Source organism: Telopea speciosissima, chromosome 10 (assembly GCF_018873765.1).
Source record: "Telopea speciosissima isolate NSW1024214 ecotype Mountain lineage chromosome 10, Tspe_v1, whole genome shotgun sequence".
Taxonomy (NCBI): Eukaryota; Viridiplantae; Streptophyta; class Magnoliopsida; order Proteales; family Proteaceae; genus Telopea; species Telopea speciosissima.
In genome coordinates this window covers 38,336,694-38,363,999 of record NC_057925.1, presented here as the reverse complement: position 1 = coordinate 38,363,999, position 27,306 = coordinate 38,336,694, and the positions used below count along the sequence as shown (strand labels likewise).

Here is a 27,306-nt window from a genome sequence, read left to right as displayed (position 1 = left end):
GGGGTAAATAATGCTTGCATCTAACCATTTTACCACATCTTTCTTGACAACTTCGTGCATGTTAGGATTCATTCTCCTTTGGGCATCCCAAAAAGGTTTAGCCCCATCATCATAGTGGATACGATGCATACAAATCGATGGGCTAATACCCTTCAAATCAGCCACGGACCACCCGATGATAGCCTTATATTCTTTGAGAACACCCAATAGTTTACATTCTTGATCAGATGTCAAGCTAGAGGCAATGATGACAGGTAATGTCTCATTTGATCCCAAGAAAGCGTACTTCAAAGATGCTGACAATGGTTTAAGCTCAAACACTGGTGGGGACTCACTAGAACTCAATAATGGCTTCTCAGCCAGGGGAGGAAGTGACTCATACTTGATAGTCCACGAAGGATGATCAAGAGGAGTAGGGGCATCTAATAACGCATTGACCTCAACAGTATACACATCAATATCAAAATCATCACCTCCAGAGAAGGTCGAACTCGCAATGGGTCATCTGCTAACATCACCGGTGTGCCCTCTCGCTACTACCTCATTTATAGCATCAACGGAGAAGCACTCTTCCTCGCGTTGGGGCCCTAAAGAAGCATTAAAGATGTTCAATCGGAGCTTTTTATTACCAAAGGAAATATCCATTGTACTTGACCTACAGTTGATGCAAGCATTGGCAGTAGCCAAGAATGGACGTCATAAGATAATCGATTGTGGTTTCCTATTAGTTTGTGTTTCCATGTCAAGGACTAGGAAATCCACAGGAAAATAGAGCTCATCTACTTTAACCAATACATCCTCAATGAAACTTCTAGGCACTTTAATGGAATGGTCAGGAAGTTAAAGAATAACCTGTGTAGGCTTCAATTCTCCAAACCCAAAATGATCATAAATTGAGCTGGGTAAAATATTAACACTCGCCCCTAGATCAAGAAGCGCTCGCTCAATGCCAAGGTTGCTAATGGTGCAAGATATAAGAGGGGCTCCTGGATCTTTAAGCTTATGGGGGAGTTGATTAGACAGGATTGCACTAACCTATTCAGTAAGATGGATAGTCTTAGGAATGTGGGTCTTCAGCTTACGCTTTTGAGTGTATAAGTCCTTCAAGAACTTAGCATAAGCTAGAACTTGCTTGATGGCATCTAGAAGGGGGAGGTTGATCTGGACTTGTTTGAATAATTCCATCATCTCTTCCATTCTTACACCTTTCTTGCCAAATGTAGAAGAAGATGGAGATTTTAAACAAGAGGGAAAAGGGGCTCTGGCATGTAAACATCAAGGTTGTTACCCTCCCCAACTTGTTCAATCTCATGGTTCTTGGAAGCTTGGGAAGCTTTAGGATTGGGTTCTGGACCACCTCTTTCTCAAAATTCTCTGCAGGGGAACTCTGTTTAGGGGTTCCCAATAGTCGACCACTCCTTAAAGTCATGACTACCTTAGCTTGTTCATGGAAAACTCGGTTACTAGGCTGACTGTTAGGATTTCCTACCACTTGACTTGGCAGTTGACCTTCTTCTCTCCTACTTATGGCATCAGCTAACTGATCCAATTGAGTTTCTAGCTTAGTGAGAGATTGAGTATGGGAATGTAAGAGCTGAGTGTTCTGGTCTAACCCATTCAAAGCATGCATGACCTTTACCTCTAATGATGAACTCATAGGTGGTGGAGGAAGTGGTTGTTGCGGTTCTCTATAGGCATTTTGTTGATTGGAAAAATTCTGCCTATAGGGTGGAACCTGGAATCCATTAGGTTGTTTCCAACTAAAGTTTGGGTGGTTCCTCCAACCAAGGTTATAGGTATTAGAGAATGAATCATTACACGGTTTAGAGAAACTCTGTGCAACCTGGGCTTGTTCTTGAACATATTAAGGGAATTACCCAACTAAGGGACACTCACTCATATAATGAGAAGGATTGGCGGAAAGAGTGCACACATCCTGAAAGGTTTGAGGAGAATTTGTTGGCCGAGGAATCTTCCCTATAGATAACAAACGATCTAACTTCTGAGAGAGCATGTCCACTTTGGTGTTTCTGGCCATAGATTGGCCCATCTCATAGAGGCCACCTTTTCTTTGGGATCCAGTCATGGGAATTTCAATCCTAGAAGCCGACACATGATGCAATGAATTCTCACTAAGGGTCTCAAACAATTGCCAAGCCTCATTCTCGCTCTTATGCATGAATGTACCTCCACAAGAAGCATCCACCATCTGTTCTATGTCTATTAGTCGGTCCATCATAAAAGCATTGAACTAACTGCCACTTAGGTACAACATGATGGGGACACTTTCTAATCAGGTCCTTAAGTCTTTCCTAGGTCTCATGAAATTGCTCACCATCAATTTGCGAAAAGCTAGTGATGGCTTGCCTAATTTGATTGATCCGACCTATGGGAAAATATTTTTTCAGAAACACTTGTTGCATCTGCACCCAAGTAGTGATTACTACAGCATCCAAGGAATTGAGCCATTGTTTGGCTTTATCCTTGGGGAAAATGGGAACAAGATCAACCTCGAGAGCATCTTTCGAAAATTCTGGATTTTAACAGTTGAGCATATCTCTAAAAATTCATCCAAATGTTTGTAGGGTTCCTCATTGTTAAGTCCATAAAAAGAAGGGAGCATCAATAACACTGAATTAATCTCATATTGGGCTGCCTGAACAACAGGAACCCTAATGCATGAAGTTGACATATAGGTCGAGGGAGTGAAGTGCTCACTCAATGGGCGTTGGTTTGGTTTGTTCTCTCCTATTCTTTTATTTTTCTGAATTAAACGCAAAGTTCTCTCAATTTCAAGGTCTAAATCGGTCAATGTAGGATGACAAGAACGACGACCAAGCATCAACTAAACTAAAAACTATAAAAAAAAAAAAAAAAATGACAATAAGACTCACAACCAAGATGGGAAGACATAAAAAATTAAACTAAGCAAATAAAATAGAAGAGATAGGGTATACACCTAAAACGCCTAGCTCCAATGATGATCGATCCTCACTTGAACTTTGCCACATTCAAGAATGAATAACCAATAAAAAGAAAATTACACATATGATCTTAAGGGGAAGGGAAAATAAAATTCTGCTTTAACAATGATGAGAACAAAATAAAAGAATGGGAAAAAAATGTGTAAGGGGGATGAATACAAGTTCAACAAGTTAGGCTGAATATGGCGCACTCGTCCTTGCTCTGCAAACTGGGCTGCCTGCAAAACAAAATAAAAACAACTTAGATTGAACTAAAATTAACCTAAAGAAGAAATTAAAAAGAAAAATTTTGATTGTGTTTTTTTTTTTTTTTTAAATCTGAAATTAAAACAAAAACGAAATAGAAAAAGAAACAACTAAATCAATCTTAGCAACCGTGCTTCGGTTCCCGACAATGGCACCAAAATTTGATCGTGTCGTTATGTGACCAACAATAAACCCTAATTAGAACTAATAGAACAGTGATACATAGGGATCGAATCCATGGGAACTGGAAGGCTAAAATGCTAAGGCTGAAATATAGTCATTTCAGGTTTTGATTAAACTAAAAAAAAATAATAACTTAATTAATTATAAGGGATACTAAAAATAAATTTGAGAGATGAAAGAGAGAGACTGTCTTCATGTTTCGAATTCACATTGATTCATTAGTTAATTTATGGCATACACTTACGGTTCATTACAGCTATAAGCCTAATGACACCATAAAATGATAAATTACAATTCGACCTAATTATAACCTATCTTGCCGATCACTATTATCTTTCATCTTTGGCTTAGCACGCTTAGTTCGGTCAGTTATAGACTATCATCAGTTTCAATTACAATCACAGGAATACCATTGCTTGAATAGAAAAGATGAATCACAAAAACAAATTCCCTAAACTAGATTTAGCAATAAAATCCATTCAATGAAATAAAATTATAAGTCTTAACATTAAACAATCAAATGTATCATCTATAAATTTAATTAACAAAATTCAATGTTTCATCTACACCTAAAGACAGAAGATACTTAGTGACTCATGGGGCTAATCGACATGGGCAACAATGGTGATCTTCCATGGTGATGAAATGCATGTGGAGAATTGGAGCGCTACAATGATGGATGAAGCTGCTGGTTCGTGATGGGGTTGCAATGCGGTGAAGATGACACTGCTGAAACAGTGATGGCAAGGCTTCTCCACTTGGGCTCCCAGGATAAAACGGAAGAAGAAGAAAGGGATTGAGAAGAGGAGAGGTCTTGTCCATGAGAAAAAAAAAAGAGCGTGAGAGAGATGGAGAGATTAGAGGACTTGAGATTTTGGGGCTAGATAGAGTCCTGTGGGGTGAGAGAAATGAGATAGAGATAGTTGGGAGAGAGAAGGAAAGTGCAAGGGACATGTGGAAAAAGAGAGAGAGGTTCTAGGAAATTGGGATTTTTTTTATATTTTATTTTGGGAAGAGATGGGAGAGAGAGAGTGATTAGTGAGGAGTTCTAAAAGGAGAGAATTTAGGAGAGAGAGATAAGTGAGAAAAAGGGAAAGAGAGCTCTCCACGTGAATAAGGGAAAAGAGAGAGATTATGGGATGGGAGAAAGAGAGCCACGTGGAGGAAGATTAGAAAGTGGATGGGAGAGTCAGAAATCTTTTTTTTTTAAATATCTCTCCATCTTGGCCCCGGATGGATCCAATCCGAGAATTAAAGTTGCTCCAATTAATGTTCTAGACAATATGAGCCCAATATCGTATATTTTCTGAAAATATCCCAATTTTTTAAAATTACGGTTATGCTCTTGTGCTTGATTTTCCTTTGCTGCCCAATTTCTCGGTCATACTTCTAATTTGAGGAATCTCTTCAATGGCCTTGGGTCTTTAGTAAAACTTCTTCCCATCTCGCCCTTGATCACCTGTGAGTTGATCCATGGGTAGATCGGTTCCTAGATTGCATCAAATCCTTTCATTCAGCATCTTTTATGCGCATGACCCTGTAACACCCTACAATCACAATTACATAGCAAAATGGAATTAATTAAACCAAAGATATTAAGTTGGAACCAGCAATTAAATAGAAATTCAATACATAATTACAACCCGATCAGGCTTACAAGAATTCATAGAGTGTTTGTAAGAAATAATTACCGCAAGCGTACGGATCAATCGTAGCTACGGTCGAACACAAGGAGATGTATGCCATTCTATCTCACTCACTTAAAAGCAATGCAAAGTGAACCAAATTAATTAAGGTGTTGGATTAAACTAACGATAATTAAACTAACATATCCTAACTCACAAGCATCTATCGAATCGAATCCTAACACACATCCATCTAACGAAATTACGCATCTAACAAATCGAATTGACGTCCTAACACACATCCATCTAACCTATCAATACTAATGCGATTTTGAATGAATAAATTGCCACAGCCACACACCACAACTACACAAAAAAAACAAAGGAAAAATAAATCTAAGAGATTAAAGAAATAAAACCCGAAGGTGTTTGAACCGGACTGAAATTGCTTGCTTTTCTCTATCACACTTGAAATGCTCCTACTAAATCTGAAAAATAAAACAAAATTAATTAAATTAAAAGCTTAACATAATGCATGATGATGATAGTAAATAAAAAATAAAATTCCATAAGCATAGAAGAATTAGAGAGATAGAGAATGAGAATAAAAATAAAAAGAGTGGAGAATTAAAGTCCTACTAGAATAGAGGGAATAGAGGGGATGAGGGTGAGATTAAAGTAAAAATAATGGAAGAATTAAGAGGTTAAGAAGAAGAAAATAAAAATAAAAATAAGAACTTGAACCAATACTCCCTTCTACCAAACTTGTAAGTGCATGAATTGATTAGGCTTTGAATGGATGTAGTTGATGAAGCTTGAACAACTTGAATAAACCTTGCATGGCTTCCTCTTCCAACTCTCTAAATCTTCTCGCAAGAATTAGAAACTTAGACTAGAAAGCTTTAAAACTAGAACTAGAACTAGAGATTAAGAGATTACAACCATATTGAAGACAATAATTGAATTAAAGCTCGCATAAAATTATTACAACCATTGAATTAAACTCATAAAATCAAACTAGAAACTAGAAAATCACAAATTAGAAGGAGAAGAAGAAGAAAATTTTATACAAAACTGAACTAGAACTTGCATTAGAATCACCTCTACAACCCAACATCACTTGGGGTATTTATAGGAGAAGGAGAAGAAGAGGAGAGGAGAGGAGAGAGCTCCATGGTTTTGGGAGGCTCTCTCCTTCTAAAATCGTGGAGGCTTTAGAGAGAATCTCCCCCAAAATTATTGATTCCTTTCTCCTTCCTTTACAAATAACTTGAATCCCAAGGAAAAAAAAAAAAAATGGAAAGTAGGAGAGATACAAAGCTTGGTCCAATAGACCTGCTATTTTCCAAAAAGTAGACTTTCCAATTTAATTCTTGTGCTTCCTTTTCCTTGCAGGAATCTTCTCCAAGTAAAGTGATCAAGGCATCTCCAATCTTTGACTTTTCAACCTTCCAAGGATGAGAGAATATTCTCCAAAAGATATCTATCCATAGTCAAATTCCTAAAATACCCTTAGAAAGTTGGAGGAGAGAGAGAGAGTAATGACTAGGATTCCACTCAAGAATAAATTAAACCCCATTATACCCTCTTCAAAAATCATGGCTGGTGCACCCTTTAAAAATTATGGAGGGTGGTAGGGTGTGCTCCAAAAAATCATGGACAATGTGGGTCCATCATATGTGGATGGCAGCTCTTCTCTCTCTTTAAGATTTGGAAATCGTAGAAAGGGTCCTGTACTTGCAGTAAATTTTTGTCCTTGATTAGAAACACCTTTGATGTAAAAAATACCCTTGGGAAGTGGCAGACAGGCTTGGGCTTACATTCCAACTCATTTCTAGTCAATTATTATTTCTTAGTCTGAAAAGAATAATCGCTTGCATGGTGGCCTGAACGAACGCGTACTTGAATTTCGTCACGTCCATATTTTTCAAAATTTAGTCCTCTTTACAGCCATGGAAAGAAATATGGTGACTTTATGTGTAGATTAGGAGATGCAGCTCCCGATAGCCAGAATGGCCGAAAATCTGAAAAGTACAAGAAAGCACCCGAGTAACTCTGTTCAATGTGGTCAAATGCATCCTTTATACCCTAAGATTCCACACATAAATGTGCTCATCAGACTCCCCCACACTTGAACTTTGCTTGTTCTCAAGTAAACAAAACAGAAATTGACCTAAAATGCAAAAATCCTAACTCACTTTCGTAGGAATCATGGTTGCACTTAGCATGTGCAACAAGCCTTTGAATCCCTAGGTTACCCCTAGTGGACGAGTTTAGTCTCATGGGTGTTTGCAGTGAATGTATACCCAAAATTCAATAAGTCAAAAATATGCTGCAAATTTTAATCATGGCATAAATAGGATAGTGTACACAATCCCTAAAAGTGCTCAACTAAAGATCAAGGAGACAAAGATTCCTCCACACTTGAATTTTATTACCCCACATCAATTCAAGCAATAAGCATGTATCAAGATTAAAGGATCTCCTCATATCTTCTTAACATACTCACCTTCAGGTAAATCACTCATAGCATCGATGGAACCAAAAACTTAGGCTTTGAGCATTTTTGACCATACTTTCTTTTCAGGCATTAAGGTAAAAAAACTTTTCTTTCTCAACAGTAAACTCTATTTCTACTCTACTACTGTTCCCTGAATGACATGGTGGAGCATACGCCAGACACCCAAGTACTTGATAGCTTCACTTTTTGCATATATCTATAAAGACTTTAAGACATTGATGCTATAGTTTTTTTTGAGTTTCTTTCCAAGGAATTTCGAACAAGTCACCCCGCTTCCGAGACAACGATGCCTTGTCTAGTCCCAAGGAATTCCACTTTCCTTTCTTGTTTCTCTTTTTTTTTTTTTTTTTTCTTTCATTCACTTTCATGCCTTGCCACAAACAAATTGGTCTCAACTACTAGCCAAAAGATCAAAGGGTCCATAAAACACATAGAGGAATCTAGCCATCAAACAAAATAGTGCTCATATTTTCCAATTCAATCCCTCTCACCGGATACATACCAATTACCGTCCTTAAAAAGGGATTTTTTTATTATTTCACATGCTAGGACACCTAATTCCCTCTTTCTCTCGCTTTGCAATCAAAGAAATGTATGCACAAAACCAAAACTACTACCACAATCAAAATTCACCAATTAAGTCCAATACCCCCCCATACTTAATTCATGCAGTGTCCTCAATGCATGTAGAAAAGAGAGAATAAGGACAAAGGAGGGCAACCATACCAGGAGATCAACCATTAAGGTAAAGAGGCTCATGGAGATCCATGACCTCTTCCACAATTGGAACGGGCATCTCTACGTATGGCTTCAAACGTTGGCCATTCACCTTAAAAGTAGCACATATACTTGGATTGATAATATCAATAGCCCCATGAGGGTAAACAGTTTTAACAATATAAGGGCCATCACATCTAGAGCACAACTTACCTGGAAAGATGTGCAAACAAGAATTGTACAACAAAACTTTCTGACCTACCTCAAAAGATTTTCTCAAAATATGTCTATCATGGAAAGCTTTGGTTTTTGCCTTGTAAATTTGGGCATTCTTATATGCCTCATTTCTCAGCTCTTCCAACTCAGATAGTTGGAGTTTCCTATGGGCACCCGCAGTAGGTAAATCAAAGTTAAGCTTCTTAATAGCCCAAAAGGCTTTGTGTTCTAGCTCAATAGGTAAGTGACATACCTTTCCATACACCAGACAGTATGAAGATTGACCAAGATCGGTCTTAAAGGCAGCCTATGGGCCCACAAAGCATCTACCAAACGATTAGACCAATCCTTGCAGTTCGGGTTGATGGTTTTCTCAAGGATTTGCTTTATTTACCGATTGGAAACCTCAACCTAGCCACTGGTCTGGGGATGGTAGGGTGTGACCAACTTGTGAATGACATCATACTTTCTCATGAGGTCCTCAAAGGGACGGTTGCAAAAATACTTGGCCCGATCGTTGATGATAGCACGGGGAGTACCAAAACGGGAGAAAATGTTCTCCTTTAAAAATTTTACAACCACCTTGTGGTCATTGGTCTTACAAGCAACTGCCTCAATCCATTTTGACACATAGTCCACAGCAAGTAATATATACAGGTTACCAAAAGAATTAGGGAAAAGTCCCATGAAATCTAGACCCATACATCAAACACCTCAATCACCAAAATTGGGTTGAGGGGCCTCATATTCCTCCTGGAGAGATGCCCTAAAGATTGGCATGAAGAACAAGCCTTGCAATAAGTAAAAGCGTCTTTAAAAAGATTAGGCCTATAAAATTCACACTATAAAACCTTGGCCGCTGTCTTATTGGGCCCAAAATGGCCTCCACAAGCTTGATCATGGCAAAAAGATAAGATAGATTGTTGCTCATGATCAGGAACACACCTCCGGATGACTTGATCCGGACAGGTCTTAAAAAGATAAAGATCATCCTAAAAAAAATATTTAACTTGAGAAAAGAAATGATACTTATCTTGGGTGGACCAATGTGCAGGTGTCACACCCATAACTAGATAATTAACAATGTCAGCAAACCAAGGTTCACTAGACACTGCCGTCAGATACTCATCAGGAAAGTTCTCGTTGACTGGAGAAGCATCAGTCAAGGAATTTGGTAGCCGGGATAGATGGTCTGCAACCAAATTTTCACTACCTTTCTTATCCCTAATTTTAAGATCAAATTCCTACAATAAGAGGACCCACCTAATGAGGCGAGCCTTGGCATCTTTCTTCTGCACAAGATATTTGATAGCCGTATGGTCAGTATACATAATCACATGTGAGCCTATCAAGTAGGGCCTGAACTTCTCTAATACAAATACAACAGTTAAAAATTCTTTTTCAGTCGTGGTATAATTAAATTGTGCATCATCAAGAGTCCTACTTGCATAATAAATAACATAGGGCAGTTTATTGATTCTTTACCCAAGAACAGCCCCTATAGCAAAATGAGAGGCATCACACATAAGCTCGAATGGCACTGTCCAGTTTGGAGCTTGAATAATGGGTGCTGAGGTCAATTCTCTTTTTAATTGCTCAAAGCTCTTATGACAACACTCAGGGGAGAACTCAAAGGTGCGGTCCTTTGCCAACAGGGTAATTAGAGGTCTGGCTATCTTGCTAAAGTCCTTGATGAATCTTCTATAGAAGCCAGCATGACCCAGAAAAGATCTAATATCCTTCACAGTCTTAGGTGGTGATAAATTGACAATAAGGTCCACCTTAGATCTATCAACCTGAATCCCTTCTTTGAACACAATGTGACCAAGAACTATGCCTTGCTTCACCATGAAGTGGCACTTCTCCCAATTCAAGACCAAGTTCTTTTCTATGCATCTCTTGAGAACCAAGGAAAGATAGTGCATGCAATTAGAAGAAGTAGAGCCGTGAATAGAAAAATCATGCATAAACACCTCTAGGAATTACTCTACCATATCAAAAAAGATACTCATCATGCACCTTTGGAATGTAGTAGGGGCATTGCAAGCCCAAAAGGCATACGTCGATAAGCAAAAGTTCCATAAGGGCATGTAAATGTGGTTTTGTGTTGGTCCTCTAGAGCAATAGGGATTTGGTTATAGCTTGCATATCCATCAAAAAAATAATAATATTCATAGCCATCTAGTTTCTCTAACATTTAATCAATGAAAGGCAAGGGGAAGTGATCCTTCCAAGTTGCCGCATTCAACTTCCTATAGTCAATGCACACTCTCCATCCTGTTTGGATATGGGTTGGAATCAGTTAATTATTTGCATTCTCAACTACAGTGACTCCTGCTTTCTTAGGCATAACCTCTACAGGACTCATCCATTGGCTATCATAAATAGGATAAATTATGCAATGATCCAAGCACTTTAGGATCTCTTTCTTAATTGCCTCTTTCATCATAGGATTAACCCTTCTTTGGGGTTCCCTAAAAGGTTTGGAACTCTCTATCAGATGAATATGATGTTGAACAATGGAGGGACTAATACCCTTGATGTATGACATGGTCCAACATATGGCTTGCTTATGTTCTTTTAGAAGCTTGATCAACTTTTCTTCCTGAATAGAAGTCAAATTAGAAGCAATAATTATAGGGAGAGTGTGATCTTGCCCTAGGAAAGCATACTTGAGATTGGAGGGCAATGCTTGCAACTCTAATGTGGGGGGCTCAATAATAGAGGGTTTAGGAATGGAGGTGGATAGGGGTCCAAGGGGCTCCAATGGTGGTTGGATGCTCCAGACCTCAAATAAGGTGGTATCATCAATACCTTCCAATTCCTTCATACATTCCTGAAATCCCGAATCAAAATCAATCTCAAAGAAAGTTTCAACATCATCGGGGAATCCCTGAAGCATATGCACCTCTTCATCCATATCAGGCTGCTTGCCTAACCTAAACACATTAAAGTCCACAGAAGTATTGTCAAAAGATAATTTCATGAGACCATTCCTACAATTGATTAAAGCATTATTGGTAGCAAGGAAGGGTCCACCCAAAATAATTGGGATTTGGTCCTTGAAGTTTACAGTAGGTTGGGTATCTAAGACAATGACATCCACAGGGAATACAAATTCTCTAACATTAAGCAGGACATCCTCAACCATCCCCTTCGGAACTTGTACCGACCTATTTGCAAGCTGAAGAGTGATTCTAGTGGGTTTTAGCTCTCCCAATCCCAACTGTTGGTAGACATGGAAAGGCAATAGGTTCACTCTTGCACTAAGGTCGAGTAAGACATGATCAATAGTGGTGTTGTCTATAGTGCAAGATATGGTGGGGCTTCCAGGGTCCTTATGCTTGGCTGCTACCTGCTGTGCGATGAGAGAACTAATGTTAGTAGCCATGAATGCCTTTTTGGGCACATTGGTGGTCCGCTTTTAGGTACATAAGTCTTTGAGGACTTTAGCATAAGCGGGGACTTGGGCTATAGCATCCAATAATAGAATGTTCACCTAAACCTGTTTAAAAACATCAAGTATCTTCTTCACAAAAGGAGACTTCTTGCTAACCAACCTATTTAGGAATGGGGCAGGTGGGGTATACACTCTTTTAAGGGTGGTCCTTTTCACTTTTTCAACAGAATCATCTTTGGTTTCCTCAACCAAATCATCTTGAATTTCTCCAGGTTCATCAGACAAACTTGGAACAAAAGGCACTACAATGGCCTCATTAGAAGGGGGAGAGTCAATAGGAGTATGAGATGGTAAAGGCTGAGGGGTACTAATCTATTGATACTCACGGTTACTCTGTAAAGCATACACTGCATTAATTTGATCGGAGGGCCCTTGATGTTGTTGGCCCTGTGCAACATTGAGCTGAGGAGCTTGGGTACCTTGTTGAATAAGAGCCTGATGTCTAGGATTTGGCTCAGGTTGGCTAGGAAATTTTCCTTTGTTCCTCTCATGCATAATTATGACAAGCTGGGTGAGTTACTTCTCCATATTATTGTGGCTTGTCATGAGAAAGGCCATCATGTTCTCTAGCTCACTTATTCTTGTCGCTTCTCCTATATTGGTAAACCTTGGGAGTCGCTGATAAGGTGCAACGAGAGGTGGCCTAACAAAATTCATAGGGGGTCCTAAATGAGGACGAGGGGGAAGAGGATGAGGAGACATTCCTGGGTTTTGTGGTGCATAGTTGTCATGAGAAGGGCCATCATGTTCTCTAGCTCACTTATTCTTGTCGCTTCTCCTATATTGGTAAACCTTGGGAGTCGCTGATAAGGTGCAACGAGAGGTGGCCTAACAAAATTCATAGGGGGTCCTAAATGAGGACGAGGGGGAAGAGGATGAGGAGACATTCCTGGGTTTTGTGGTGCATAGTTGGGCCTTTGGAGACCAAGCTAGCCTTGATGGTGAAAGTTGGATGGGTCTGCTTGGTTCCCTTGATTCTAGGAGAAATTAGGGTGATTTCTCCATCCTGGATTATAAGTGTCGCTATATGGATTATTTTGGTGGAGAGCACTTACATTCTCAATGTTAGAATTAACCACAAAGGTGTTTGGGCATTCCTCCATAAGATGTCCAGGTGTATGACACCAACTGCATAAGGAAACATGGCTGACTTGGTTAACCGGAATAGGCTCTTTAGGAACTATGGACTCCAACCTTTTAATGAGGCTGTCAAGTTTGGCCTCTTTTGGCTGGAACACCCTCAATGAGATAACCCTTAGTGGTCCTTTCAGCTTCTTGGGTGGATTCCCATTCCCTAGTCTTTTCAGCCAAGTTGGTTAAGAATGTCCAGGCCTCATTCTCATCAGTAAAAGAGGTAAAGCCTGTAGGACACATAAACTCTAAAAGTTGCGTGGTCTGCAAGTCAATGCCCTCATAAATGATCTGGCGGAGTTGCCACAAGTGAATACCGTGGTAAGGGCATTCTAACAGGAGGTCTTGAATATTTCCATGAACCTAGAGAAGGACTCATGTGGTTTCTGTCTAAATTGGAGTATGTCACTCTTGAGTTTATTGGTCTTATGAAGAGGAAAAAATTTTCTCAAGAAGACAATTGTGAACTGATCCCATGTAGTAATGGAATTAGTCGGCAGTTCATAAAGCCACTTCTTGGCATGGTCCTTCAGGGCAAAGGTTATAAACCGAAGCCTAACTGTATCATCAGATAAATTTTGGACCTTAATTAGAACACAGACCTCCTCAAATTCCCTAAAGAAGAGATAGGCATCTTCATTAGCCATCCCATGGAAATGGGGCAGCATACTAATGGAGTTCATAATTTTTTCCTGTAGCAATTGGCAGACTGATGCAGGAAGGCTAGGTAGCCCTGATAGGATAAAATCTATCCTTAAGAGTCTTGGGTTGTTGGTCACCCATGGTGGTAGGTAGTGGAGAAGGTGGTATTCTAATAAGACGATTGGATGAGTCACGGATCCACACTTGAGCCACTTAAACAGATAAGAAGTCTCCCTTTTTTTCTTTTTTTTTTTTCTTCTCTTTTTTTTCTTTTTTTTTTTTTTTTTTTTGGAAAAAAAATAAATTAAAGAAAAATAAAGGACTAAAACAAAATCACTAAAAACACGAGGGAATTAATAATCAGTTGGTGTATTGCCCTCAAGGATCGAAACAATGGTTCCAAAGCTGTAAGGTTGCCATATAGGTTGACAGCAAGGAAACCCGTATAGTCTTCAATAGCCACCTACGGGCGACTCCAAATGGATTCTGATGTAGAGTGGAGGACTTCTTTACGTTGTTGTTTCCTAACAAAAGCACTCACTATGTTGCTTTCCTATTGTCAAAGTTGGTCACCTCCAAAGATAAGTCACATGCCAATCCAAACCACCCAAACGAATCAAGGGGCACCAAGATTGACTGGGTTTGGGCATATGAAAAACTTTAGATTGAGCGTATAGTCTTTGAAATAGAAGAGAAATAAGATGAGGTTTTCTTTTTCTTTTTTTTTTTTTTTTTTTTTTTTTTTTTTTTTTTTTTTAAAAGGAAAAAAAGAAAAAAGAAAATAAAGCACTCTAAATTACTTAAAAATCAAAAAAATAAAGTGGACAAATATATCCCCAGCAACGGCGCCAAAAACTTGTTTGCAAGAAATAATTACCGCAAGCGTACGGATCAATCGTAGCTACGGGTCGAACACAAGGAGATGTATGCCACTCTTTCTTACTCACTTAAAAGCAATGCAAAGTGAACCAAATTAATTAAAGTGTTGGATTAAATTAACGATAATTAAACTAACGTATCCTAACTCACAAGCATCTATCGAATCGAATCCTAACACACATCCATCTAACAAAATTACGCATCTAACGAATTGAATTGATGTCCTAACACACATCCATCTAACCTATCAATACTAACGCGGATTTGAAGGAATAAATCGCCACCGCCACACACCACAACTACACAAAAAAAAATAAAGGAAAAATAAATCTAAGAGATTAAAGAAGTAAAACCCGAAGGTGCTTGAACCGGACTGAAATTGCATGCTTTTCTCTATCACACTTGAAATGCTCCTACCAAATCTGAAAAATAAAATAAAATAAAATAAATTAAAAGCTTAACATAATGCATGATGATGATAGTAAATAAAAAATAAAATTTCATAAGCATGAAAGAATTAGAGAGATAGAGAATGAGAATAAAAATAAAAAGAGTGGAGAATTAAAGTCCTACTAGAATGGAGGGAATAGAGGGAATGAGAGTGAGATTAAAATAAAAATAATGGAAGAATTAAGAGGTTAAGAAGAAGAAAATAAAAATAAAAATAAGAACTGAACCAATACTCCCTTCTACCAAACTTGTAAGTGCATGAATTGATTAGGCTTTGAATGGATGTAGTTGATGAAGCTTGAACAACTTGAATAAACCTTGCATGGCTTCCTCTTCCAACTCTCTAAATCTTCTTACAAGAATTAGAAACTTAGACCAAAAAGCCTTAAAACTAGAACTAGAGATTAAGAGATTACAACCATATTGAAGACAATAATTGAATTAAAGCTTGCATAAAATTATTACAACCATTGAATTAAACTCATAAAATCAAACTAGAAACTAGAAAATCACAAATTAGAAGGAGAAGAAGAAGAAAAGTTCTTAAAAAAATTGAACTAGAACATGCATTAGAATCACCTCTACAACCCAACATCACTTGGGGTATTTATAAGAGAAGGAGGAGAAGAGGAGAGGAGAGGAGAGAGCTCCACAGTTTTGGGAGGGTCTCTCCTTCTAAAACCGTGGAGGCTTTGGAGAGAATCTCCCCCAAAAATATTGATTCCCTTCTCCTTCCTTTACAAATAACTTGAATCTCAAGGAAAATAAAAAAAATGGAAAGTAGGAGAGATACAAAGCTTGGACTAATATACCTGCTATTTTTCAAAAAGTAGACTCTCCAATTTAATTCTTGGGTTTCCTTTTCCTTGCAGGAATCTTCTCCAAGTAAAGTGATCAATGCATCTCCAATCTTTGACTTTTCAACCTTCCAAGGATGAGAGAATATTCTCCAAAAGATATCTATCTATAGTCAAATTTCTAAAATACCCTGGGAAAGTTGTAGGAGAGAGAGAGAGTGATGACTAGGATTCCACTCAAGAATAAATTAAACCCCATAATACCCTCTTAAAAAATTGTGGCTGGTGCACCCTTTAAAAATCGTGGAGGGTGGTAGGGTGTGCTCCAAAAAATCGTGGACAATGTGGGTCCCTCATGTGTGGATGGCAGCTCTTCTCTCTCTTCAAGATTTGGAAATCACAGAAGTACTTGTAGTAAATCTCAGTCCTTGATTAAAAACACCTTCTTTTATGTCAAAAATACCCTTGGGAAGTGGTAGACAGGCTTGGGCTTGCATTCCAACTCATTTCTAGCCCCTTATTCTTTCTCTCTTGCATAGTGGCCTAAACGAACGCGTACTTGAATTCCATCACGTCCATCTTGCTCAAAATTTAGTCCTCTTTACAGCCATGGAAAGAAATATGGAGACTTTATGTTTAGATGAGGAGATGCAACTCCCGATAGCCCAGAATGGCCAAAAACCTAAAAAGTACAAGAAAGCACCCAAGTAACTCTGTTCAATGTGGTAAACTGCATGCTTTATACCCTAATATTTCACACATAAATGTGCTCATCAGTGAGCAACTTAGGCCCTTGGCATAACATCACCTGGGCTCCACATTATGCAGCCAAATGTTAGATCGTTTTGAGCAATCCATAAAAACCAAGCAATGAAATTGTAAAGCCCGCTATCTCCCTAAACTTTCTGAAATATACTCCAATCTCTAATCCATTGTTGTTGAGTGAAATCACCATCATGGGGAATTTTAAGGGATAGATTGCACCCAAGCTAGTTATGACTTATAAAAGGGTTATGTTGAAACTATAAGGAAAAACTAAGGATCATCAGTTATGTTGTTAGCATTTATTACTAAATACTAATGAGATTGTCACATATTTGAGTCTTTCTATGCTTAAGAATTTAGGACATATTTGAGTGTTTGAGACATTGATTGCCCATAACCATTAAGGAACTAAAACCAGACCATCCAGTTATTAAATGGAACTAGATCCTAGTTTTGGGACTGTTGAGTAAATAGGATGGTCTTGGAAGGGCCCCCTTGGGATTGGAACTAGTAGCTGTCCCAATTACCTAGAACTGTCTTATTTGACACGCCTAGATCAGGATCTAGATCGGATTCGGACTCAGTCCCCAAAATCCTATAACTGGCCCCTCATATCTGAAACACAATGATCTAATCCCCAAAACTCTAGAATCGGGCAATCCAGAATGAATAGAATCGGAATCGATCATGACCAATTTCAATCTAAATCGGTTGATTCGACCAATCCCATTTTGATTTTAAAACCATGTCGGAGAGGAACCTAGTTGTTTAAAATGGTCCTCTTACATTCACAGGGTTACATGAATGTAATGTAAGGTAATAGAAACCTTGTAGGTTGAAAAAAGGTTGAGAAGTGCAATACCACCTGCAATTTGAAGCTCAAACTAATCCTTCCAAAGCAAAGAGTGGAGCAACTCATTTTCTGTTAAGTGGGAAGCACACTTCAAAATTGGGTTTTTCTTTTTCTCCTTGTAATTTGACTGCTTCCTTTTCCCTGAAAACAAAGCTCAATTATCATTCAATAAAGGTTTTAAGAATTAATTGTGAATTGTATGGGTGAATCGATGGCCATGACCGATTCAACCGATCCTTCTCTTTTACTGGTCAATTGTGGATAATTCCTGATCAATTTTGGCGATTCAAATTGAAATTGACAATGACCAATTCGATTCCGAACTCCGATTTTTGAAACATTGCATTGAAATGATCTTTATCATGTTAAACTCTTTATCTTTACCAACCGATCCTTCTCTTTTATTTTGTCATGTTAAACTAGATTACCGGGCAATAAACTTTGAAATGATAAACTCTTTATCTCAATCACCATCCGTTAGGTTCCCACGTCAATGATATCACCACCCAAGATAGAACAAAGAAGCAGTGTAAGAGAAGATGACCAAAGCTCATATGTGCAACTGTTTCCCTCGAATTTCTTCAACCTCTAAGCCGAATGGGAATATACGCGGCTCCACTATGGCGATCTTAGGTTCTACTCTCGTCCCTGTAATCAGAGGACTTCATAGGAAGCAAAAGCAAATTGAGAATAGTGAAAAGAGAGTTTGCTATAAACTATTCGGAATGAACAATCTACAGTGCAAAGCATAAGGGTGCCAAAGGCAAAATTCCTTGAGTTACACCATTGTAAAAATAAAGAGACTGAAAAGTAAAGACAAGTAAAAGCGCAATTTTGGTTGAGTCGTATCAATGAAGGCACTCTCCTTAAGGTCCGAAATGCCTCCTATCAAGACAACCGGGGTTCCTTACGTTTTACCTCCAAGATAAATCAACCACCAAACCTTGGTCTTATGCACAAAGACTTCGGTTATAAAGGAGAGCAAGGCTAGACTCATTAGATAGTTTGGAAAACGATTTTAATGCAATCGGAAAACCATTGTCTCCACTCAAAAAATTCTTAGAGAACTAGGCAACACCCCCTCTCTATATATAGGATAGGAAGAGACACCACTAAGGGTATCTCCAAGAAACATGCCCTACCATCATGTCTTTTTCCAAAATACTTCTTTGTTGACCATTCAAACTAGTCGTCCAACAGTCACACCTATTGATCATTTAGGTGTCTATTGGTGCCTATTAGGAAACGACATAATCCTCGAAATATTTTGAATCTTTAATCAAATAAAAAATCCAACACATCGAGTGATGGATCTGGGGATATCTTGAAATGGGACTACAACATCATTGAGTAGGAAATCAAAGAGACAGTAGAGATGGGAGTGGGATCATAGGTGAGGAGCTGAGGGTGCATTTCGAAGATGCGAGGTTGTGGTGTTGTAGGTGGAGGCGGAGGTGGCCACAAGAAGAGGAGGGGGCATGGGGACAAGGAAAGGGGTGGAATGGGGCCACAGAAGGTGCTGGGAATGAACAGGGATGGTGGGGAAAGGAGTTGCAGTTGTAGGGGTTGGGATCAGGTTTGGTTGTAGAGGGGGGTTTGGGGACAGCAAAAGGGATGGTGTGGAAAGGGGTATGATGGGGTTGCAGAAGGTGTTGGGGACGGATATGGATGATGGGGAAAGGAGTTGCAATAGCAGGGATTGGGGTCGGGTTGGTTGTAAAGGGGGGGGGGGGGGTTTGCCGCTACAATGCTTTACCTCCTGTTGCTAGAAAACTCAGTCTCTCCACCCCTTCCTCTTGCTAGCTCCACCTCAAACTGTCCTTGCTCCCCTTCACTGTCCCCACCCCAACCCTTCGTCTTCTTCTTGGGTGGGCCCACCTCTACTTCCTGTCCTCCCCCATTTTCCCCCACCCCAGTGAACCTACAACAGCCCCTCCTCTCCCCAGCCCTCCTTTTTTGCTCACTCTCCCCCTCCCTCCCCTATGCTCTTTCCCTATTCACTTCCATCATCGAAGGAAGCATGGTAAACTTGGGATTATAAATAAATAACCTCAAACATACTATCAAAGAAACATGATGTACCTCAAACTTCATATTTTGGGCATATTTGAGTTTTTGAGATTTTGATTGACCATAACTGTTAAGGAATCGAAATCGGACCATCTCGTCGTTATTACATGGGATCAGATCCTAGCTTTGGGATCCCTTGGAACCCGAACCAGTAAGAAACTAACATGATTTACCTCGAACTGTCTCATTTGACACTTTAGAATCGATTCCAAAAACCTTAAAATTGGCTACTCAAATCTGAAACACAGTAATCTGGTTTCAAAAACCCTAAAATCGATTGCCCTACAATGGGCAAAATCAGTATGGGTCATGGAATTTGATCAACCCAGTTCTGATTTTTGAAACCATGTCGGTGAGGAGCCTAATTGTTTAAGGACAGTCCTCTTTCATTCACAGGTGTACATGTAATGTAAGCTATAAAAAGCTGGTAGGCTGAAAAAACAGGTTAATAGCAAGTGCAACATCTGCAATTTAATTTGAAGTTCCCACTAATCTGTCCAAAGCAAAGAATGGAGCAACTCATTTTCTGCTAAGTGGGAAGCATACTTCCAAATCGGTTTTTTTTTTTTTCTTTCTCTCTTTCTCCTTGTAAACAGAGCTCAATTATCATCCAAAACATGTCTAAACTGTCTATTACATGTTAAAACTAGCTTACCATCCAAATTGTTTCCCTTCCTCCACCTCTTTTCTCTTTGAACTTTGATATGATAAACTCTCTCTCTCTCTATCTTTATCTCTTTATCTCAATCACTATCCATTAGGTTCCACATCAATGATATTACAGCTCAAAGATAGAACAAATAACAGTGCAAGAGAATCTGAAAAGAGTTAATATGTGCAGGCTGAGGGAGGTAACATGTTGGTGTGCCTTTTTTTAATCCCACAGTGGTCAACTGTAGAAGGAGATAAGGGAGAGCAGACTTTAAATTAAGAGAAATAGTGCCTAGGGAACATACTTACCTGGACTGGGTCAATGGTTGATCAAGAAGGTCCATGGCCTAGGTTGGTGACTTCCATTGCACTTGGGAGGGGTGCCTGCCTAACATCTTCCCAAGTGGAAGAGTGTACGTCATAATTTGTGGCAGAGGGGGTACGCGTTCGCGCGGCCCTTACCATTTCCAAAAGTTAAAAGCTTTTATTGATCTTCTTCTGTCTTTCATAGATGGTTTAAGTGCTAGTATTCTCTCTGTAATTCAAAGAGTGGCTACTTAATCATTTGGATTCATTAAGAGGACTTGATTATCAATAACATTCCACCGACTGCACGATTTTGACCCACCCAGTCATGATCCCCAAGAAGACAAGTAACAATCCTCAGCCCCCATCAATAACTTAACAATACCCGCCAACAGTTCTGTGAGGAAATATAACTTATGAATTCAGACAAAAGTGAATGAACGATACATAGACACATAGAGAACAAACAATGTTTTGGGTTTGGGCATCAGAGAAGGCATATAAACAGGGGAAGTGAATACTGACCGAATCCCACATCGGCCAGAGAGGGAAGAGGGATATCAAGACAAGTCTTATAAAATGAAAACAAAGACACAGAACAAAGCATACCTTTCTCGGCCTTTTGGCTAAGATCAAGTGTAGTATCTGTTCTTATCAGTTTAATATCTGATACGTGGGTCATCGACCCACATGATATTAAATTAATTTTTCAAGGGGGAAGGCCCACGACGGTAGCTTGCTGCCGGGGTCTTCAAGCGTCGCTCATGCGTTGCACTATTGCACGGGCCTGGCGCACCCCACCAATTCAAGTTTAAAATTGTTTACAAGAAAGATCCTAATCTGATGATATCTAAGAGAAATTCGAAATAAAACTCTCCAATGATGTCTAAGAGAGATTAGAAATAAAACTCTTTTAAAAGGTAGGGAATCATATGGTGGTGGTCTGTAATAAACACTGGTAGAGTAGGTTACTGCTACTCTTTCTTTTAACAGTTTAGGGACAGATTAATTTGGGTCTAGAACGCTAAAACATGAAATCGATTTGTCCTATTGAATGGAATGGTTCAAGAAAGCGCCTCTTGGTGTGTTGGTCGGTGTGGTTTAAGAGATGCGGTGGTCGTTGCTAATGCAGTAGAGTCCTCGGATGTTCGACTCTCTCAACCGATGTGTACATCCTGTTACCCCCCCCCCCCCCTTCCCTTGCGGCTTGTCTGCCCTTCCTTGAGTTAGGATGCCAACTCGTAGTGGCCCATGGACCCTCCATGAGAGAACCAAAAAAGAAGAAAATAAAAAAACAAGGGATGATTTTGGGTGCTTGTTTAGATTGTTAAAAGAGACGGTTTGGGGAGCTAGTTTTGAGACCAATTAATGTTAAATAGGATGACATGGTTTTGAGATGACTTTCCCAATGGGTCTAGAATCGAAAGCCCAATAAGGAAAGCGTTCGAGCCAGAACTGTTAGGACCCATTTAACAAGCTCAAATTCATTATTTAGGGTGTTTTTTTTTTCCTGTAAATAAAGGTCTATTCAAAGACACGTGGTTTGGATGTTGGATTACAAAGCTCCATCAATCACGGAATGGACTTCAGCCAAACTGTTGTACACGTGATAGACAAGATCTTCTTGGCTAAAGAATCCGTTACAAAGTTGGATTCCTTAATAACATTGGAGAATGAACATTTAACAAAGTAAGAGGCTAAATAAAGGATATCTGCAATGATTGGCTGCTCTGATAGAGTAACTGACTGACTTGGGCCTTGAAGAGAGGAGATCAGGTCTTTGCAATCAGATTCGATCATGATAAAATCCACGGACAGAGAAAGGGCCTCCAACAGCCCACTACAGATGGCTAATGATCAAACCGATCCTGCAATTTTTGTGATCGGCGTTCCACGATGCATCACCATTTAGTTCATAGAAAGGCTTAGGAGCTGGAATCCTGCTATGGGCTTGGGCCGGATGCTCACCGCTTGGACTATCGATGGATGAGGATGGATATGGGCCTTGGGCTTGCAAGAATTCATAGTGAGCAGCTCGGGTCCTTTGCATAACAGAACCTGGGCTCCACATTTTGCAGCCAAATGTTAGATCGTTTTGAGCAATCCACAAAAACCAAGCAATGAAACTACAAAGCCCGCTATCTCCCTAAACTTTCTGAAATATACTCCAATATCCAATCCATTGTTGTAGAGTGAAATCACAATGATGGGGAATTTTAAAGGGATAGATCACACCCAAACTAGCTATGGCACTTATAAAAGGGTTATGTTGAAACTATAAGGAAAAACTAAGTATTATCAGTTGTGCTGTTAACTATTATTATTAAATACTAATGACATTGGAACCTTTTTACTAGTATGGACACAAATCATTCAATCAAGGACTAATTTATTCTGATACTCCTTCAAGTTCATAGGTGCTGTTGTGGTGCTCCTGTGTGTCAAAACTATTCGATGTCGAGATAATTTATTCTGATACAGCTTCAAGAATTACAGGAAGTAAACACAAAAAGGAAAGACAGATCGTAACTGAAGTGGTCAAAGACCATCTAACACACTTATTATATATCTGTATCTATAGAAGTGGCATTGCAATTAGTCTTTAATTTGCCCTCATCAAGGAAGCTGAGACTTAAGCTGTCAATGAATTAAAAGAAGGTTTCAATGTGCCTGAATTAATTAGCTTGAATGGATCAATTATTTATTAGACCGAATAGGGTTTGCCTTGATTTAATCTAGCAGGGATTCAATCTAATTATATTAATCTGTTAATCTAATTTTTTTAATGAATTCAATAACTACTTAGTTTGACTTGTAAGCTGTGTAATCTTTTAGATTTTTTCCCTAGTTGTGATTCGAGTTTGATGTTCCCTTTATGTCCTTTGTTCTTTGAGCATGAAATAGGAAGTAGTACAATCTAAGTAATTCCTCTAGGGTGAAGCAGCTTTAGTATTTGTCAAAAAATGGCTTATCATTTTCAATTAAGCGTATGGTTGGAGACGAAGGAATATGGTATTTTGCAGTCTTGGAATAAACAGCTTATCAATTTCCATTATGTGGCTCGTACTTTTTTTTGTTCAAACATTCAAGAAACTCTTCTAGCTGGTCTGAATTTGCACTCAAAGCTTCACTTAGTGTTTGCACTTCCCTTCAAGATTTTGTTATTCTAAGAGATAGGGCCAAACTACAGGCTGTGGATCCCCTTAGCCTTCCCATGTGAGAATGCCAAGGATTGAGTGGGTAAGCTTTCATTTCACAGCCTTACAGATTTTCTTCCCTCCAAGAGAGGACACGAAGGGCACTGTAGTGATATGGGAGTGGACCCTTGTGTCAAGTTCTTGAAAAAAATTATTAAAAATAAGAAATTTGTTTACCAATCTTATATCATTGAACCCTAATATACGAATTGATGGTGGTGATCGGAATGGGTGTACCTATTGAGAGCCAACAAAAACACAGGAACATGTAGTCTTTTATAATTATTACAGTTTTTTTTTTTTTTTTGGTCAAGGAAGTAAAACTTTACTCAAGAGGAACGGATTACACTCCCACCGTCTATGGGATAACCATCTATCTCTCTTGCTGGTGCTTAGAATTTCATATCCAAGTTCAAACACAGGAACATGGTATGGTCTTTTATAATTATTACAGGTTTCCAACTTGTGATTCAACTAGTGATAGTTCTTAGAAACCTCCTACAACAGTGATTATAGAATAAATCAGTAACAATATAGTTAGGGCAAATTTTACGGACACCCCCGGTAAGTTTTCAATATGTCACGGACTAATCAAACTTGGTCAAAATGGCAACCTTCCCCTGATGTTAAGCACAGTTAGTACCTAAAGGTGAAATATCCATTTTACCCCTTAGTTATTTAAATAAAAAAGATAAATAACACCTAGAGTACCTAACGTTTTGACATTAATACAGGTGCCCCTTCTTCTTCTTCCTTTTCTTTCTTTTTCCTGCAACACCACCTCTCCCCCCCCTCCCACCCCACCCCTACCTGCTGCAATCCAACCCAACTCCACCAGCTCATACTCCCTCCTCCAACCCTAACCCACGCCAGAGCTGTATCGATGTCTTCCAGAGCGACGTTGTGCATGCCGGAAGATACAACGGCAAGAATGAGATCTGATCCAGTTGGATGCTGATCGTTGAAGGAAGGGAGCTGCGACGCAACGATCGCTATTGGTTCTTGTGTCGGTTGTTTCGTCACCGGCTGATTCTGGTCGACTGGATCAGTATGAGGGTGGGCATCACTCAGACTTAAGATGCTTGAGGGAGTAAGGAAGCTCTTGGAGCTTTTCCTCGAAGAGCGACATAAAAAAAAACCTGTACGCTCCTCCTCTTAGATTTAATCTTTTGTTTTATTTCTCTGTAATCTTCTTGCTCTACATGATGCAGCCATGCATCAAGAACTTATCCAGCGCCAAGTGGACCATCCAAAGGTCCTGAGGAGGTCGGCTAGAATTGACGCAAGAAGGAACAGAGCAGCCCCTTCAACCTTGCTGTCCACGACCACATCACCCTTGCTGTCCACGCCCAGATTGGGAGCTCCTATTTTGGAAAGGCAACTCAGCGCCCTACCCTCATACCTGATTTGGAAAGATGGGAAGAGCAAATCAACCCAAATCCCTGAAGATATGATTCCCCGAACACCTACACTCTTCCCCTTCTTCCCTAAACTAGTTTTAGCAAATCTCTCCCCTGCTCTTTATTGGCATATTAGGCATATTAGAATAAGCTTTTTATAAAGTGTAAGACACGCATGGAAAAGGGAGATGAAGTAAATAAAGTTTACTCTTTAGAGTATTTTTCAGAGCTTCAATAGAGTCTCTAATTTGCAAATCGATTCCCTGGTTTTGATTCAACTCCATGTTGTGTTGGTGACTGCAAAAATCGACTCTCGCGATCCTGACTTCCATCGAGGCTGCACCACTGCAGCTCTGTATCGTCGTTACCTCTAAGTTATGGGTTTGATCTGCAACTGGCGTATGGAAAAGATGATTGCTGGTTCGGTTTTGGGTTAGGTTGACTATAAAAGGGATACAAGGTTGAATGAGCAGGGTGGGGGTGGAGTTGCAGGAAAGAGGTTGCAAGAGGAGAAAGAAGAATAAGAAGCCCCATGTTCTTGCTTCTTCCGCCATCAGATCGAAGACGATGAAGAGAATGATGTATTTGGGGTTTTACCCTTAAGGGTATTATGGTAAGTTTATCCTTTTTTAAGGGTAAGTTGGCCATTATAAAAAAACTAACAACACAAACTAAACAAGTGGACTAAGTTGAAATATAATCATAAAATAAGGGTGCTCTGTGATATTTTTTCAAAGTCTGGCTTGCCTGTGATATATTGTATACTTAGAGGGGGTGTCTGTGAAATTTACCCATATAGTTATGTGTGTCCTTGTGGTCCATAGATCAGCTTTACAGGCCAATGATCTCAACATTATATTAAAGCCCTTGATCTGATTATGGGTAATCAGATCGAAGGAGCTTGAGTAAGTTGTGAAAGGTGGAAAATGATATCTCTAACATTAATTAGATAACTCCATGAATTAAGTTGGCCTAATTACCATGCCATAGAGACAGGGAAAGATGATGCAAGGAAAATATAAGGGAGAGAGAGAGAGAGAGAGGAAAGGACTAAGGAATGGTAGATAAGCCAGCCATTAAATGTATGAAAATAGAAATTGAAAATATTCTTGTGAATCAGAAATATGTCTTTTACCTGTATACATTACATGCCAATGCCAGTAATCTCTTTTCCACAAGAAAGAAAGTTTGTACAGATTTGACTTACCAGTAAAACCAAAGAAAACAACAAAAGTAAGCTGAAAACTATAGCAGCTTGGCTTTTCCAAAGATACACAAACATCCCCAGATTAGACAGGGGGGTATGAAAACCAAGAAGTAACTGAGAACAATATTCAAGAAACTAAATTAAGAAAATTAAATCACATGCTATCATGCAGTTTTTTACCACTACTTGAGTCTTAAAGGGATTCAAACAAGAAAATTCCACACATTATAATCTGCTCAACTAGTTAAGCAAAAGTAATACAAAAAAGATTACACTTCCTATTTCAAACTTCCATGTTGGACAACATTTTAATCTCAGAAGAAAAAATGAATAATAGAAATAGATACAACAATACGCCATATGATAACAATATTTCTAATATCAAACACTACATAGTGTTGAGAATCGTCTCTATGGGCTTAAAATCGAACAGGGTCACAAACAGGATCGCGAACATGATCACGAACAGTAGTGGATGACGACGACTCGTCGGGCTTGTGGTAGCTAGCTCACCCACATGAAGGAATTTGGATGATCCTCATTTGCAGGACATATGTAAAACCAACGACCGTAATTTTTCTCAGTCTATGCTTTCTTCATAAAGCATCTCACCTTGTCCACATGAACACATACGTCTTGAAGTGTTCATTGTCCTACAATATTAAGAAATTTTCATTAGAGAATTTAAAGGCATTTATACTCTGACCAACAAAAGAAGGCATTTCCCCTAGTCAACCACCTATGTCCCTTGTACCCTGATTATATCCAATATATCAATTTCAAACAAGATACTTAATCGTGTGTACCATTCACTATGCAATTCATATCAATTACAACCAACAAACAATAATCACTCAAGATATCAATGAAAAGAATGGAAAAAAAAATTAACATAAACAATCTGTATCTCTCCTAGATCTTTATTCTGTGTCCCTCATTCCTCTACATCTGAATCTCAATTCATGAGTTTGGTGACAAGTCACACCCTAGATATGCAGTGATTTGT

General features: G+C 39.1%; 3 non-coding genes across 3 annotated transcripts; all 3 read left to right on the top strand.

The window, feature by feature from the left end:
* The first annotated feature begins 2,268 nt into the window (after window positions 1-2,268).
* LOC122644412 lies at window positions 2,269-2,375 on the top strand. Its single transcript, XR_006330342.1, has one exon. It is a non-coding gene; the product is annotated as a small nucleolar RNA R71 (small nucleolar RNA).
* An 18,116-nt stretch (window positions 2,376-20,491) lies between these two features.
* Window positions 20,492-20,651, top strand: LOC122644352. Its single transcript, XR_006330290.1, has one exon. It is a non-coding gene; the product is annotated as a U1 spliceosomal RNA (small nuclear RNA).
* A 450-nt stretch (window positions 20,652-21,101) lies between these two features.
* LOC122644369 lies at window positions 21,102-21,297 on the top strand. Its single transcript, XR_006330305.1, has one exon. It is a non-coding gene; the product is annotated as a U2 spliceosomal RNA (small nuclear RNA).
* The last annotated feature ends 6,009 nt before the right edge of the window (window positions 21,298-27,306 follow it).